Consider the following 6206-nt stretch of genomic DNA (forward strand, 5'->3'; position numbering starts at 1 on the left):
ATATAAAGGGGCCACGCGACGCGTCCGCGTCGCAAAGAGAGGGGAGAAAATAAAAATGAACAGAGAGTCACGCTGGAGCGTGGCAGGAGGCGTGCCAATGGCATAAATCACCCCACGCGACCGCGTCGCTGATGCGACCGCGTCATATGGGAATAATGGCCTCCCACACGACAGCGTGACCCACGCGGCCGCGTGACCAAGATTTCAACGTAAAAGGGTGCACAACCAATTATTGTGCTAGAGTGGTACCGGATTGGTGCTGAACGCACAATTCTATCCATGCGGCCGCGTGACCCACGCGACCGCGTCACATTCTTCTAGAGCCCACTCACGCGATCGCATGCCCCATGCGATCGCGTCACTTAAAATTTGGCACTAATAATAATTTGAACAGAGAGTTGTGCGAGCGCGAGGCTGCCCTCGCGCCAGTAGCTTGAATTGTGTCACGCGACCACGTGACCGACGCGATCGCGTCAATCAGTATCAGCGCAAGTCGCGCGACCGCGTGTTCCACGCGTCCGCGTTGCTTGCGCCGCACAACTTATCCTAATTTGCCAAATATCTTATCTTTTCTTCTTTCTTCTTTCTTTCTTACTTTACTTCTTTCCCTTCTCATTCTTCTTATCTTTTATTTTATTTTACTTAATTTATTTGCATATCTCATTCATCGCATCTTAATTTTGTGCATATTGTTTTTATTTTCTTTTCTGAATTTTTTTATTTTTCCATTGGTGTTAAAAAAAAAATTCTTATTCTACTGTTGCATCTTTTCTTAAATTTGTTTTGGTAACTTGTTTTACATTGTGGGATGATATTAATTATCTGTCAATGCCAATCTTTTATGATACTTGCACTCCATTTGCATTGGCATGAACTTGTATTGATACTTCCATTACCCACTCTCCTCCCCTATGTTACAAATTTTATACCACTGGTATGCCATGACTTCTATTATTTTCTCACGTACATGTTGAAGCTTCCATGTAAATGAGACCCTTATCATTTGGCATTAACCCACCCATACTTTATTTATTTTCTTCTCTTTATTTCTAGGTTACTTTTCTTCCCTTTTTCTTTCAGGATGGCCACCCGGAGGGGAACCGGAAGACGTTTACATGGGGAGACAGACAAGTCCATCTGCAAAATCTTGAAGAAAAGCATCAGTTGGAACAACCCATCCACCTGCACATCTCAGCATGCACCGAGGACGGTTCAATCTTTAAGTGTGGGGAGGTCGATACCGATCTCCATGGGTTAGTACTTTCTTGTCTCAAACACCAATGTTTAAATTTTCTTTGTAGATTAGTTGTTGCATTTGCATACTTGTTTGATTTTTGCATATTTTACCACTTGGTTAAAGTAATATTTTCTTTTTCCAGAAACCTTTTAGAGCATTTCACTAATTTGAATAAAATTTAATGTTACACTTGTTTGAAGAAATATTATTTTGGAACATGGTTTAGAGTTCGGACACAAAACCTGTGAGATTTTGAGCCTATTTGAATTGGTTGCATTTTATCGACCAAGATTTTGTTTTAGTGTGTATTTTTCTCTCTAAAATTGTGATCTTTGTCTTGCTTAATTCTATATTTTCATTATTTGATGTATGCATGCACTTACATGATTGAGGCATTTGTTTCACTGAGCTTACATACCCATATGGCATTACCTTTCATTATCCCTTGCAAACCAATGTTGAGCCTATTATACCCCTTTATTCTTTACTTTAGCACATCATTAACTCTAAGCGGAAAACAATAATATCCTTAATTTGAATCCTTGGTTAGCTTAGACTAGTGAGAGTGCTCATGAATTAAGTGTGGGGAAGTGAATTTGGAAACATTTGGTTTGAGAATTGAGTATGTTAGAATTTTTTGAAAATGTGAAAGAAATGTTTAGGACATGATTCATGCATCCAATAATTTAATCATATGCATTAAAAAAAAAAGAAGAAAAAAAGAGCAAATAAGAAAAAGGGGACAAAATGCCCCAAAGTAAGTAGTAAAGGCAATGCATATGTACTGTACTTGAAATTAGAATGCATGAATATGTGGAAAACATGGTTAATGGATGGTTAGATGTTGTATTATGATTACATGGATTGTTTAAGTTAGGTGGGAAAGTTTCAGTTAATTAAGGTGGACCAGAAAGCGCTGAAAGTGACTTCTGGGCTGTTTCTGACCCAGTTTTCGGCCCAGAGAACACAGATTAGAGGCTATAAAGTGGGGGAATGCATCCATTCATAATTATGCTCTCATAATTCACTTTTCATTTTTTTAGATGTAGTTTTTAGTGAGAGAGGTTCTCTCCTCTCTCTCTTAGGATTAGGATTTAGGACTTCTCTTAGTTTTAGGAGTGACTCTCAATCACAGGTTCTTTATTTTTATTTATCCCAATTTAATTTATGAACTCTTCCATGTTACAGATTACTCTTTTAAATTAATGTTATTTGAGATATTTCAGATCTATAATTGCTTTCTTTAATTTATGTTGTTGGTACTTATCCAAATTATTTTCATTCGAGTAGATAGTTTTCCTTTTGGCCTTGGTTAAATAATTGGTGACTCTTGAGTTATCAAACTCATTGTTAATTGAAAATTGGAATTCATCTACTTAACTTACCTTCATAGTTAGAGGTTAAAAAGTGGGAGAAAAATCCAATCCTCATTACAATTGATAAGGATAACCAGGATAGGACTTCCAGTTCCCAAACCTTGCCAAGAGTTTATTTATTTTTCTTATTATTTTTTGTGTAACATACTGCCCCCTTACTTCCAAAACCCCAATTTACAAACTCATAACCAATAATAAGAACATACTTCCCTGCAATTCCTTGAGAAGATGACCCGAGGTTTAAATACTTCGGTTATCAATTTATTTAGGGGTTTGTTACTTGTGACAACCGAAACATTTGTACGAAGGGATTTCTGTCGGTTTAGAGACTATATCTACAACGCGACTGTTTTTATGAAATTCTTTACTGGCAAAAATCCTAACGTCAGTGAGTATAGAGGTCTGGCTGGTTGAGGTAACTGCTAAGCTGAAAGAAATGGAGAAGAAAAAGAGTGATGAGATTTTGGATTCGTTTGTTGAGGGTTTTGAGAGGGCGTCTTTACAGGTGAAGTTCCTTTTGCCAGATGCTGATTTGTCTGAAATGGACCCTAGCAACAGGGACGGACATAAGGGTGGCGAGTGGCGGCCTCGCCCCCCCTCCCCAAACTTTTTCTAATAGTAATAAGTTATTATGTATAATTTAATTTTTTTAAAAAATTATTTATTATTTTATCTAGTATAAATAAAAGTTCAATCTAATTTAAATATTGACCACCTCGTTAATAAAAAGTATACACATATTTTTTTTTACTTTAAAATATATTCTCTGTCGGTATATTTTTGTAATACATCTTATATTATATCATTTTTTTACATAATTTTTAATATTATATATGTTTTTGGCCCCCCCATAATATCATTTCTGGATCCGTCCCTGCCTGGTAAGATCGTCCGAGACGGAAAAATGGTTGAGGATGATGGCGTTGCCAAGGATGAGACAGAGAATGTTTAGGATATTATTGTAATCTTTCGTTTAGTACTCTTTGTGTTTATGTGTGTTTTGATGACCTGATTGGTGATAAGTTTTTGACAGTTGCTATTTTATAGCTTGCTAATAGAGTTATTTGACTTTTTATTTGTGGCCGAATTGGATTTTAAGTATTTGAAAGGCCTTTGCATAATTGATGGGAATTTTTGTTAAGAATATTCCTTTTAAAGTTTGCCGAGAATGCTCGAATTAGAATCAAGCAAGGATACTCGTCTTTTTGAAACCATAGATGAATCTGTATCTATGATATTTATTGTAAAATCAAATGTTGGAATGATGTAGTGATAGAGTTGGTATAAAAAAAGAATGAAATAGAGTTTATTCATATAGTAATATTGGCAATCCTTTGGATACAAAGGTTCGGGTAGGCTAGCCTCGTTAAAACCTCTCCAAGCAAAACCCTTTGGGGATAAAATCTTGATAGTAGGAAAAAGAGTACAAGCCTATCCCTGAGTTTTAACTATAGAATTTCTTTAGGGAGGATACATTCCAAGTGTTGGGTAGTATTGTACCATTTAGAGTTTCTAGTTTATATGCTCTGTTGCCGAGGACCTGTGTAACTCGATACGGGCCCTCCCAATTTACGACGAGTTTGCCATGTGATGGTGGACGTCGTGCGACTTTTGTCTTTCGGATGACCAAGTCTCCTTTGTCGAATGTTCGGCTTCTAACCGACTTATTGTAACGGCGAGATAGTGTTTGCTGTGCTGCGCGTTGTCTCAGTGTGGCTATATCTCGGATCTCTTCGATGATGTCTAACTCGGCTCGCCAAGCTTCATCATGGTCCCCGAGCTGTGTCCTGATTGAGCTTTGGGAGATTTCTAGTGGTATCATTGCTTCAGAGCCGTAGACCAGTCGGAATGGCGTCTCTTTGTTGATGATTGGGGTGTTGTATTATATCCCCATAGGACTTCAGGTATAAGGTCGGCCCAAAGGCCTTTTGTGTCGTCTAGTTTCTTCTTGAGTGCGTGCAAGATCACTTTATTTGCTGCCTCTGCTAGTCCGTTCATCTGAGGATGTTCAACAGAGGTGAAATGTTGTTTGACTTTAAAGTTCTAAAAAAAGATTGAAATTTCTGATTGGCAAACTGGCGACCATTGTCAGTTATGATATGATGAGGAATGTCGAAACGACAGATAATGTTCTTCCAAACAAAATATATTATCTGGTGTGATGTTATTTTTGCTAAAGGTTGGGCCTCGACCTATTTTGAGAAGTTGTCAATTCCAACTATGAAAAAATTTACCTGACCCAGCGCCGTAGGGAACGGGCCGAGAATGTCCAATCCCCATTGGTTGAAAGGCCAGGTGACATCGCTATGATGCATGTCCTCGGCTGGAATATGGATGGTTGGGGCATGCTTCTGGCAATTTATGCAGGTCCGAACTTTATTTTGACTGTCTTGTTTAAGTGATGGCCAAAAGAACCCGGCGCGGAGGATTTTGGATGCTAGGCTTTGAGCTCCTGTGTATGTCCCGCAGATCCCTTCATGTGCTTCTGACAGTGCTATTTCGGCTTCCGAGCTGCTGAGGCATTTGAGTAAGGGGCGAGTGTATCCTCGCCTGTATAATGCTCCGTTCAGTAATGTGAAAAAGGTGGCTTGTCTTCGGAACCTTTTGACATTCTCAATGTTTTCTGGAATGTGGGACCTTTGTAGATAATCTATGAAATCTGTCTGCCAATCACTTTCCTGAGTAACACTTAGTATTTTTGTCAGGTTAACGCTTGGAGATTTTATAGAAAATTGATGTAATGTGGAGATCTCGGTCTGAGTACTGCCGAGCTTTGATAAAATATCTGCTCGTTGGTTTTGTTCTCTTGGTATGTGTTGTATTTCAAAATTTTTAAATTGTGAAATTAAATCTTTGACTAATAGTAAATATTTAGATAGAAGAGGATCTCTTTCTTGAAATAGGTCGTTTACCTGTTGAACAACCAACAATGAGTCACAATATACCTTGATTGTGTTTATTTGGAGATATATACAAAGCCTGAGTCTGGCGACCAGGGCTTCATACTCGGATTGATTATTGATGGCTTTAAAAGATAAGTGTAAGGAATGCTCGAGGATGGAACCATCATCGGCTTCCAGTTGTATTCCAGCACCACATCCTTCTTTATTGGATGAGCTATCTATGTATAAAGTCCATTGTTTTGTGTGGTCTTCTTTTGATAGGATTGTAAGCTCTGCGATAAAGTCGGCTAAAAATTGTGATTAATTGCCCCTCTTGGCTGATATCTGATGTCGAACTCGGATAATTCGATTGACCACTTTATAAGTCCCCCTGCAATATCGGGCTTGTGTAACATTTGTCATAGTGGGTGATCTGTTTTGACATTGATGACATGGTTTTGAAAATAAGGTCGGAGTCTTCGTGCTGAGAAGACTAATGCCATGGCCAGCTTCTCTATTTTCGAGTAATTAAGCTCGGCATGGTGGAGTGTTTTGCTGACGAAGTATACTGGATGCTGAATTTTGCTTCTTTCTGTGACAAGAGCAGAGCTTATCGCCCAATCAGTAAATGATAAGTACAGATATCAATCTTCCCCTTGGAGGGGCTTTTGTAGGATCGGCAATTGTGAGAGAGTTGTTTTTAGTGTGTTA

This window comes from Arachis duranensis, chromosome 8, assembly GCF_000817695.3.
Source record: "Arachis duranensis cultivar V14167 chromosome 8, aradu.V14167.gnm2.J7QH, whole genome shotgun sequence".
In the NCBI taxonomy this organism is placed as follows: Eukaryota; Viridiplantae; Streptophyta; class Magnoliopsida; order Fabales; family Fabaceae; genus Arachis; species Arachis duranensis.